Source organism: Stegostoma tigrinum, chromosome 20 (assembly GCF_030684315.1).
Source record: "Stegostoma tigrinum isolate sSteTig4 chromosome 20, sSteTig4.hap1, whole genome shotgun sequence".
NCBI lineage: Eukaryota > Metazoa > Chordata > Chondrichthyes > Orectolobiformes > Stegostomatidae > Stegostoma > Stegostoma tigrinum.
The window spans coordinates 18,258,970-18,271,700 of NC_081373.1; positions in this window are offsets into that span (position 1 = coordinate 18,258,970).

Genomic DNA, 12,731 nt, shown 5'->3' on the forward strand with positions numbered 1-12,731 from the left:
TCCAGTACACATCTCCAACCTTAATACAGGAAGCACATTCAGATGCTCCCAATTTTGCTTTTGCTGACTTATAATAAATAAGTTTATTAATTTTAAAACTGAGATTCAGGGGCCAGGGATTTTTGTTTAGCAAGGACATGAAGGGACATGGGCCAAAGACACATATATGGAGTTAAGTCTCAGATTAGCCAATATTTCATTGACTAGCTGAACAGGTTTGAGCAACCCAATGACCTATATCCTGAAAACAGGAGCATCATTGACAATCCTGTTACTTCTATCCAGTTTGCAGTGTTGTTACTAACACTGTGTCAGTTTTTTGTGCAGAGAGATATGTTTTCCAGCCAATACATTCTTCCATGTCTATATATGACCATGCTGCTGCTTGTTGCAGAGTTAAGTTATAGATTCAAATCCTTCTCCAGAGACTTTACCTGTATTGGTCAAACTCCCACTGCAGAAACTTTTCATCAAGGGTATGGAGAAAAAATGGGAACAGGGTACTGATTTGGATGATTGGCCATGATCATATTGCATGGCCAACTCCTGTTCCGATTTTCTGTCTGTATCTAAGGGGATATTTAGGGTCAAAGTAATATAGCATGGAAACAGGCCCTTTGGCCCAAACTAGTTCATGCTGACCAGGGTGTCATCTCAGCTAGCTCCAATTGCTCCCATTTGTTCCATGTTCCTCTAAATTCTTCCCATCCATGTACCTATCCAAATGTTTTTTTCTATATTTTCTATTATACTTGCCTCAAGCACTTTCTCAGGTAGCTTATTCCATATACACACCACACTCTGCAAGAAAAAAATTGCCCCTCAGGTCCTTCTTAAATCTTTCCCCTCACAGCTTAAACCTATGCTTTCTGGTTTTCAATTCCCCATCTCTGGAAAAAAGACTATATGCATTCATTCTATCTATGCCCTTCAAGATTTTATACACCTCAATAGGGTCATCCCTCATTCTCCTACGTTCCAAGCAATAAAGTCCTATCCGGCCAACCTCTCCCTATAACTCAGGTCTACAAGTTCTGGCATCATCCTCGTAAATTTCTTTGCACACTTTCCAGTTTAATGGTGTCATTGCAGTGTCAGGATGACTAAAACTGTACACGATACTCCAAGTATGGCCTCACCAACTGTAATATAATACTCCAATTCCTATACTCATGGCCTCAAAAGACGAAGGCCAGGATGCTGACTTCTTCACCACCCTATCCATCTGTGGTGCCACTTTCAACAAACTGTGGTTTGTGGCCTCTCTGTTCCACAACACTCCTGAGGACCTTACCATTTACTGTAAAAGCCCTACCTTTATTTGATTTCCCAAAGTACAATACCTCACACGTACCTGTATTGAGTTGCATTTGCCAATCCTCAGCCCACTTCCCCACCCGATCAAGATCCCTCTAATTTTTGGTAAGCCTTCTGGCTATTAACAATAGCTCCTAATTTTGTATCACCTGCAAATTTAGGAATCATGCATAGAACATTCACATCCAGATCATTTGTGTAAATAACAAATAACAAAGTTTCCAGCATCAACCCCTGTGGCACATATTTGATTAACCACTGGAGTAAAATAGGGCAATTCTGGCCATTTGCAAGAATTCCAGTAGAGGATACTCATCAGTACAGGTAGATAGAATCACAGCATTGTTATCACGCAGGACGTGGCCATTCAGCCCATAATGTCTGTGTTGATTCTTTCATTAATGTGTTATCTGGTCTTGCCCCTCTGCCATTTCCATTTAGCAAATTTCTTCCCCTCAAACTCTATCCAAATCACTTTGAGAACCACAGTTACATTTGTCTCCATCACATTCTCAAGAAAAGCATTCTAAATTCTGAAACTTCATCCCTAGAAGGGCTGTGTCCTTATGCCCTAAGGTTGCCAAGGTTCAAGAATTCCACTTTCTTCAGGGCAATTAGAGGTGAGAGGTAGATGCATGACCAGATAGTGATGCCCATTTTCCATTAACAAATAACAATCCTAACCACTTGCAATGGCGAAGGAAAGGTATTTCATTCTGTCACTATTTTGTTTTTTGACGATTACCTCACATCAGCGTCCTCTAGTTCCCAACTGTTCTCATATGCACCTTGAGATTAGAGTGCCTCTATCACAGTGGTTAGTACTGCTACCTCAGTCCACCAGGGACTCAGAGTCAATTCCAGCCTTGAGGGAGGAGCTTTCATGCTCTCCCTATTTCTCTATATTCCTCCCACAGTCTAAAGATATACAGGTTAGGTGGATTGGCTGTGCTAAAAATTACCCTGTCGTGTGTTGGTTTGGTGGACTAGCCATGGTAAATGCACGGCTACAGGATAGGGTGGGAGTTGGGATGGTCTATAGAGGGTTGGTGCAGACTCAGTGGGCTGAATGGCCTTTACCACATCCAGTCAAACTGGTGGTTCTTCTTATCTGTGTGAATGGAGAGGAGTGAGTACCGGTCATGTCCTTTTGTTGCCAGTTGGTGTTTAGGTACTCTAATGACCAATTTTCTTCCAGTCTGTTCAATGTAATGGTTGTCGCAGTCCTTCCATGGAATATTGCGTATTACTCTGGTTCTGTCCATAGTGGGTAAGGGGTCTTTGGTTCAGATTAGCAGTTGGCATAGGGTTGATGTGGGCTTGTGTACTATTTTGATGCCCAATGGTCATAGGAGTCTTGTGGTCAATTCAGATACATTCTTGCTGTATGGTAGCATGATGTGTGTTAGGACATTAAAAACACACCAGTGTTTAAATACCAGGCAGGAAAACACAACAGCACACCATCAGAGGCTGTGCTGTAACACAAGCAACACAAGCTACAAATAACAGCTGACTTTCCTTAGCACTGAAACCATTCATGTACTGTTTTCTACACTTTCTCTAAAGTCTGCATATCCATCCCAGCTCGAAAAGCCCACTGTTTCATAACGTGCTTGCTTTTGAATTCAGGCTTTTATTTGCAAATTCAATAGCAGGAATTCAATTCGGGCTAAAAAATACTATTAAAGCTAAAAGTATTGAGAAAAGAACAAGGACAAAATGTGAATCCTTTAAAAGATATGACATGATAGATAAAAAGAACCTACCTCCTCAGTTATGAGAGTCTAAAACTTTAAAATTAGAGCTGCACCATTCAGAGATAATATTAATGTTAGGTTCAATTGTTTAAGTCTTCTATGTTTGAATGTGTGAGTGTCTATGTTATTGATGCACACTGTGCTTGAGTAGTTCAGGCTGGATGCAGATTCAGAGAAAAGTAAACACATTGTAGAAGTTGTTGGAAGCAAATAGTTTTATGGGAGTGAGAATAAATCAAAAATCCTGATGAATAAAAATCTTGTGCACATAGAAGCTGATGTGTCATCTTTGCTCAGTTCCAAGACACAAATATACAGCCGGACAGTATAAATTCCAAGCGGAGTATGATAACATCGCTTTATCCGAGGGTCCACTGATGATGTCTCCCAGCATGGTGAAAAAAAAGTTTGAACAAAAACAAGCCAGCTCGGCGAATAAGTCAACAATCTCAAATATACAACAGTTAGGAAGCACACCTCCACAAAAAATGGTAGTGAAAACCTAAAAATAGTCCCCAGAAATCTGTTCGGGATCAATTACTTGAGCATCGTGAAACTGTGTTTGATAGTTTTAGGTAGGAACATTAATGGATAAGTAGTCAAGATGGGAAAAATGGATTTGAAAAACATGTCAGCTGTGGTTAAATTGAATAGGGAGTCAAACAAAAGTGTCTACAAAGTTTCTATAAAAGTAAGTGATGGCTGAATATTGACACTTGCTGAAGGTTGTGGCAGACTCTTTTTTTCTAAGTGGAATTGCATTAAATGTAAATATGAATAATAGTGTAGCCACACATTTAATGTCAAAGCAAGAAATAGGAAAGAAGCTGTTTGGGGCAGTCTATTTTGCAGCCTGAGACATCAATTGAAGACATTAGATCATTCTCTTTCAAGTAATTTAGCAACTATCTTGGGGACAAGTTTTTGGTACAGGAACGGACAAACCAAGATTACATGGTTTACCCACGGATCATAGCACAGAAGAAGACATAATGGTAAACAGGTGGTATAAAGAATTAAGTACAAAGTAATCTGACCAGAGAAGTAAATAACAGCTGAAAAACATTCGTAGTAATTAAAGGGAGAAAAGAGCAATGAAATGTAATGTAAAAAAAAATGACTTCACCTCTGGCTTCGGATCCTCATTTATAAATATTGCCAATTCCATAGATAATAATGAGAATCTGTGATAATCTTACTTCCTTTGCATTCATTATGGTAAATCTCCTTTCTGATTATTCCTCCAAAGTTTGGCCCTGATATTTTGAGAAGCAGCAATCACGGTCAGATTTCCACTCTGCTCCAACTTCCAGTGCACCAAAAGTGCAGGATGGAAATTGCGATAAAAAATTGTGTTCAACAATAGATTGTTAGTACCCCATTAGGCAAAACCTTCTTTGAGCACAATGAATAGTGACAACATTAATGCATTCAACTCGCAATGGTCTCAAAATTGTGCTGTAGGATATGCTTAATACACAATGCCAAAATCTCTTTCCAGTACTCTAGTACAGGAAGGAGTCTATTTATTTTAAATGGTTCAATGCCAACACTAAGACGAATTTCAGGTGTTTGTAAGTTTATAACTCGAGGCTCACGTTTTTACACTTCCACTGCATACAACAACCACATTTCATTTCTCAGCTCATAGTTTCAAAGCAAAGTAATTTACTGAAGCTCAAATAAAGGCAAAATACCACAGATGCTGGAAATCTGAAACAAACGCAGATGATGCTCAAAATATCCCACCAGTCGTGGAAGCATCAGTGGAGAGAGAATCAAGGTTAATTTTCGAGTCCAGTGACCCTTCTTCTGAACTGAACTAAAGGCAGTGAGGCTATTGATTCACTGCCCACAGTGTGATGCATAGATATGTTTCTGACCCAAACCACCCCATCAGCTGCTGTTAAGACTTGACTGGATTTTATGTCATCATGAACTACACACAAATATTTAGAATTTATCATTATTTTGCACAAATGTATAAATTAAGAGCAGGGGAGGTCTCTTGATCCCTTGATCCTGCTGCACCTTTCAATAAGACCATGGCTGATTGATTTGTGTTCACATTCCCACCTACTCCAATAAACTTTGACCCCTTGTCTAACAAGGATCTATCTAACTTTGCCTTTAAAACATTCAGTCATGCAGCTTCACCTGCCTTCTGATGTAAAAAGTTCCAAAGTCCCATAACCCTCAGAAAGAAAAGACGTCTTCTTACCTCCGTCGTAAAATAATGGCTTTAAAACCGTGCTGCCTTGTTCTGGACTCTCCCACAAAAGGAAACACCCTTTTCACATTGGCCTTGTCAAGACCATCCCAGAGCTTACACACTTCAATCACACCAGCCCTCACTCTTATAAATACCAATGGATAAAGCCCAGTCTGTCTAAACTATCCTCTTAAGACATCCTGCTCATTCCAGGTATTGATTGAGTCAACCTTCTCTGAATTACCTCTCTCACATTTATATTATGCCTTAAAATTCCATTTAATGTTTGTCAGAGTGAATGTGATGTTTGAAATTTAAAGATCTGAGGCGAAAAGTAATACTGGCAGAAACAATTGTTACTGCTGCTGAATTTCAAGCTCAACAGCTTCCAAACACACGTGCTTTTGTTTAAAAAAATGGTGCTTTTAGCTGTTGGCACACATCCCATTGAACACACTGACCACCAACATCTGGAAGCAAGTATCATGTCCTGTGCAACAACAAGACAATTTCCTCTGGGGAAGGAACTTTTTTTCAAAAAAAATACAGGCCCTGGATCTAGAACAGAGATTGTACACACTCAGAGGCTACTTAGCCAATTGCAAATCAAGAAGTTAGCAATTGAGGTGGCACTGTTACCCTGGAAAAGATGTTTCCATAGAAACATGAACCCTCTTGAGTATCTAAACTGATTAGAAAGTGCTCTTCAAATGTTTTTACTTTAAAGCAGATGGTCATGTTATAAATGTTATACAACTTAATTGGGCCTCTTGAATACCTTAAAACTTTAGGTCTGAAGATTATCATTTAAAACGGAATACGTAAACATTAAAATATGGTCATATTTTAGAAGATATATGTAAACAGTATAACCTTGAATTCAGAGCTACAGATGTTAGTAATATTGATTCAGAATCTATTGCAACTGGCAAATGAATGGCAGAATTTGTTGTTAAACTTGCATTTATTTGTTTAATTTCCACGTGTGACCACTGGCTGTAGGAGGAAAACCAAATAGTGTTGCAGGGACGTGAGTCAGCAGGTCAAATCAGATTGACAAATTGTTGATGAACAGTGCAGAATCTGAATCAGGGATTGCCAATCAAAATTGTAAATTAATGCTAATTCATTTACAGAAAACAAAACAAAAGAAAGGAAAAGATTGGGTTCAGAAAGAAAGATAAAATAAACCGAATTTAAAAGTACCTAGGAAATTAATACTTCTTTTTTAAAATGAAGGCATGGAATTCCACACTTGTAAAGATTAAATTTTAGTACCAGAAAAATTGTTTGGCAATAATTAAAACTTAACACACCGTTGCAAATAAACTGAGATTGAAATGGAACAGCCCAACATTCTGTTGCAAGTTAATTTCATATTTGTGATGCGGGTACAAGGAACTTCATAACATTCAATACTTTTGAATTGGGCAACCAGATGCCAAGATGCCATCTTCATGCAGCCACCAGTGAATCTCATGAGGCAACTCCTGATTTTAAAAAAATCCTCATATTTACACTCACCTAATGTTACTCCCTGTTTTGTGCATAAACAGTTGAGCACCATTGTTATTTTGGCAGTAAATTCTATCCGAATGCTTGAATAGTAACAAGCAAACCAAAACAAAGTTACATTTCAATATCACTAATCACTAATCATTATCTTCCAGGCAGCCTTTGAACATACAACACCACTCTTTGTTCATTTTTAACTGTTGCTCCTTTTGGTTGCATACCATTAATTCTGACACTTACTTTCTCTACACATTCTGAAGTCCACTTCATATGTCAGTCCATGATTCCAAAAGAAATTCACCCATGTAGTCCCCCTCCAGGCAGCATTTAATGGAGGAGACAGGGCATTGTTGGCTGGGCCAGAATTTATCGCCTATCCCTAGTTGCTCTTCAGAAGGTGGGGGTGAGCTCCCTTCTTGAATTCTTGAAGTCCACATGCTGAAGGTAAACCCTGAATCCCATTAGGGAGGAAAATCCAGGAGTTTGATTTAATGACACTGAAGAAACAGTGATATATTTCCAAGATAGGATGGTGAGTGGCTTGGAGGGGAACATGCTGGTGGTGGTGCTCTCATATCCCTGCTGTCCTGTCCTTGATTTGGTTTGTCATTATCACACAAGCAGAAATACAGTACAAAGTAATTTTGAATGGCCTCCAGACAAATCACACCTTACATAATTTTAGAACAGAATGCAGAATATAGTGTTACAGCTACGGAGAAGGTACGGAGAAAGATCAGCTCTAATACATAGGAGGCCTTTTCCTAATTCTGAAATGGCCCTGCATTTGGAAGGTGCTGCCTTAGGATCTGTCATGAATTTCTGCAGTGTATCTTGTAGACAATGCAGCTACTGACCTTCAGGGTGGAGGCAGTAGTTGTCTGTGGATGTGGTGACAATTAAGTGGGTTACTTTGTCCTGGATTTTGAATGTTCAGGTTACTCGATATAATATCGCTTGAGTATTCCAGCACACTCTTGACTTGTACCTTGCAGATGATGGACAGGGTTTAGGGAATCAAAAGGTGAGTTACTTGCTGCAGTATTCCTAGCTTCTGACCTATGGAATGCCACGACTCTGCGTTAATGACTTGGAATAGTGCGCAGATATACTGTATCCAGATTTGCTGATAACACCAAAAAATGTGGGAAGACATATTGAGTGAGAACATAAGGAATCTGCAAGGGGATTTTGATAGATACTGAGAAGGCAAAAACTTGGTCGAAAGAGTTTACTGACATTTTAGGCAGTTCAAAAGAGATTTACTGGGTTGATTCCTTGGGTGAAGAAGTTTATGTATCAAGAATGTCTAAACAGGTAAGGTCTTTACTCAGATAACAAGGTGTAGAGCTGGATGAACACAGCAGGCCAAACAGCATCAGAGGAGCAGAAAAGCTGACATTTCGGGCCTAGACTCTTCTTCAGAAATGAAGGATCTAGGCCCGAAACGTCAGCTTTCCTGATGTGTTCATCCAGCTCTACACCTTGTTATCTCAGATTCTCCAGCATCTGCAGCTCCTACTATCTCTGAAGGTCTTTAATCAGTAGAGTTTAGAAGAATGAAAGGAGAGCTGATTGAAACATACAAGATTCTGAGGGGGAATAACAGGAAATATTATTGAGAAGAGAGAGATAATGGGAACTGTAGATGCTGGAGAATCTGAGATAACAAAGTGTGGAGCTGGATGAACATGGCAGGCCAAGCAGCATTTTAGGAGCACAAAGGCCTAGGATCGAAATGTCAACTTTTGTGCTCCTATGATGCTGCTTGGCCTGCTGTGTTCATCCAGCTCCACACTTTGTTATCTCTATTATTGAGAAGATGTTTCCAGGAGCGGTAGATACTCAAACTAGGGGACATCGTTGCAGAATAAGAGGACACTCATCTAAAACTGAGATGGAAAGGAATTTCTTCATCCGGAGGTGGTGAGTGTCTGGAATTCTCCAGTCCAGAGAGTGATGGAAACTACATCATTGAAAGTATTCAAAGAGGAGATAGTTAGGTTTTTTGAACATTGGGGCGTTGAGGGCTATGAAGAGCTGGCTCTGAAGAAGAATTGAAGAGTAGGTCAGTTTAATCATAATCTTATTTAAATGGCATATCAGTCTTGAGGGGCTGAACAACATACTCCTATTCTTAATTCTGGCATTCCTGTGTTCACAGCCGATAATGTGTTGGCCCCTCATGATTGCAAGTTGTTGATTATAAGTAGGAACATGGACTGATTTCCCCTCCCTTGAGTGAAAATACCTTCCACCATCATTCCAAGCGAAAACAATTAACCCAGCACATGCATTGCCTACTTTCATGAACTTTCCTGTCTTAACTGATCAATCCCATTTATCCAAACACATTTACCCACTATGCAGATTCTGGTAAAAAAACCTGGCATTAATTCACAGGAATACTTTTAAAATTTCAGTCTCTGAACTTTATCACTTCGCAAATTCCAAATCAATTATATCCAGAGGAAATCCCTCAGTTATTTCCCTGGGAATATGTGTCCTGACTGATAGTTTCTCAAATCAAGTTGATTACCCCTTTGAGTCTCCTGGCTTCATACAGGAATACTAATAGCAATCTGTAAAATGCTTCAGAGCATTTTCTCCACTACGAATGTCAAATTAAAGCATTCACAATTCCCAGAGTTGTGTCTTGCTTCTGTTTTGAATGTTGGAACAATATTAACTATCTCCTCACAGCCTTATAACAATGGAGCTCCTTAAAATGTTAAACAGAGCCTCTAGACTTCAGAGTGTTTCTTATCTGGCTCAGATGCCCTGTGCTCATTTAAGGTCCAATTTACTAAATGCCTCACCCACTCTGAGACCATGTTGGGAAATAATTTATATTTTGGATCCAACACTCAGTGAGCTTGAAAAAGAACTGGCAGTTATATGTTACATTCTCAGGACATTGGCAAATCCCTTTTGAAGAGCAGCATCTGCTGTTACCAAACCTTATGAAAGGCCTGCTGATCTGTTTGTTTTAATTGAGGGAAGGCGTTTGGCCAGAAAGTGCTAAGAAATTCTCCTAATCCTGTAAATAATCTTTTGTTTCAATCTGTATGGGCAAGATATGGCCCTGATTTACAGACTCACTTTGAAAGATGGAACACTTTTAATGTTGCATCTTTTTAGTGTGACACTGAGGTATGAGGCAGATTTTCATCCTGATAACTTCAAAAGTAAGAGAGCGTAGGACTCCATCTATAGGGCTTTTCCAACTTTCCATTCCAGAATTTTTTCTTGTTTTAACTCTGACCATAGCCCATACTCTAAACCTTACTACTGATGTGTAAAGCCATGGTTTTTGTTTATACTATCAAATCCTTAGTAACATTACAAATTCAGTGAACCTCTCTTGTATCCATAAATATGAACATTCTTTTTAAAGCTTCAAAGAATGAAACAACATTCTTGACACTACTCTAGTAAATTTTCACTGTTCCCTTCCCAATACTCTAAATAAATTGAACAATTGCTGCAAAGTACTGCAGTGATGACCAATAGTCAAAGAGATATCCCAGCTTCTATCTCTGATGTGTCTATGTGCAAAAGGTAGCTATCCAATTATTGTGGCTTTTTGTACCTGTTGGTTCACAATGAAATACCTGCGTAACTGCAATTACTCTCCCAAAGCCCACAACCTCAACAATTCCAACAATGTGCACCACCACAGGATAGTGACTATAAGTAAAGATTCCCTGTCAAAAATGTAGCCTTTCATGGAAAATACCTTAATAATCATATAAAAGTGTGACAATGGTCATACCATTAAAAACAGTACTTTTACCATATGATTGACTTATCTCACAGATAGCAGCTTATTAAAGAGAATTATTTACAGATTCTGGAACTCAGAATCAAGATCATTTTACAAACTGATGTTTGGTCTTCCAGGGAATTAAATGATATGAGGAAAATGCAGTTGAAACCCAAGATTAACATTGATGGGCTGAATGGTTTTCTCCTGGTCTTATTTCCTTATGTTCTCAAATCTTCTAAAGTTCATAGGTATGTACTAATCAGCCTGTTCTGAGATATTATTACATACTTTTAGAGTAGGGCGGACTTGAACCTGGGTCTCTTGGTCCAAGGGTAGGCACACTAACACTGTGCCACAAGGGTATACCTGTATGCTCATATATGCTTTCTTTTGAAGGGAATCTGGTGAAAACTTCCACCAATTGGGAACGTACCTATCTCAAATTAAGATGTTTGTGGATTAGTGAAGGTAAATTTTCTGAACAATAGGTGATAGCTCAGTGTGGCTCAGTGGTTAGCAGTGCTGCCTTATAGTGCCAGGAATCTGGATTCAATTCCACCCCTGGGTGACTGTCTGTGGGGAGTTTGCATGTTCTCTTCATGTCTGTGTGGATTTCCTCCCACTGCCCAAAGATGTGCAGGCTATGTGGATTGGCCATGCTAGATTACCCATAGTGTCCAGGGATGTGTAGATTAGGTGGGTTACCAGGAGATGAGCTTGGGTGTGATGTCTGAGGGTCAGTGTGGACTCTTGGGCTGAACGGCCTATTTCCACCCTGAAGTGATTCTATGAGTCTATGATCTCGAGGTGTTCCTCATATTACCCTAGACTCAACTATATATGAAACGTTATCAATGATATTCTGGCCAACTTAATGTCAAAAGTGAGAATGTCCACTGATGATCGCATAACTCCTCAGACATTGAGCAGTCCATGTGCATGTGTAGAAAAACCCAGTTAGCATTTGGACTTGGACTGGCAGGTAGCAAGTAACTTGTCTGATGCACAAAGGGCAGGAAATGACCATTGTCCCTTAGTCTTCAATAGTATCTTCACGGCTGAGTCCTTCACCATCAACATCCTGAGGATTAGCGTATATACTTAACTAAACCAGCAAGATATTTACTGTGGCCACAAAGGCTGGTCAGAGAATGGGAATTCTACATGGGGAAACTCAACCCCCAACTCTTCTAAGCCTGTCCATCAGTAACAAGGCACATGCTAAAATTGGAATGAAACATTCTCCATTTGCCTGGACGAGCTCAGTCCCAACAACACTGCAGAGCTTCAGCACCATTCAAGATAAAATGAACTGATTGACTGGAACCTTGAACATTCATTAAATTTACCAGCAGCTGCTGTAGCAGCCTTCGGTCCCACTTACATGACAAACTGGAGCAACTCACTAAGGCACACAGATGTACATGGAAGGAGATTTATTGTAACATCACAACCTGCAAGAGTAGGAAATTGGCCTCCAAGCTGCTGCATCATTCTGATTTGGCACTATGTCACCTATATTCTCACTGGGTAAAAGTCTTAGAAGTTCTTCCTTAACAGCACTCTGAGTCAATGTTCCCCAAATGGATAACAGTAGTTAAAGAAGCAGCTCACCATCACCTTGCAAAAGCAGTTAGTGATGGGCAAGAAATGTTGCCTTAGACAATGGTCCTCACACCCTAAGAATAAACATCTAAAAACTGTAGTAATGAAAGGCTTCAAGATTCAAGAACAGCTTCTTCACTCTATTATTAGACTTCTGAATGGTCCTCTCAAATTTCAGGTTTAATGTTGATCTCGGTCTTCATGCACCCCTTCTGCAGCCTCAATATTATATTTTTCACTCAGTTCTATTACCCTTCTGCACTTTGTATGGTATGACCTGCCTGTACTGCATGCAAAACAAGACTTTTCACTCTCTCTAGGTACATGTGACAACTATAAATCAAATCAAAATCAAACCAAATCAATAAAGGGAAAAACCAAAAGAAGATGGTGAGCTGTCTTCTTGAACCATTGCAGTCCATTTGGTGTGGGTAAACCCACAATGACGCTAGGGAGGGAATTCCAGGATATTGACCTTTGAACTAAAGGAACAACAACATATTTCCAAGTAAAAAATCAAAAGAACTGCAGACACTGGAAATCAGAAACAACA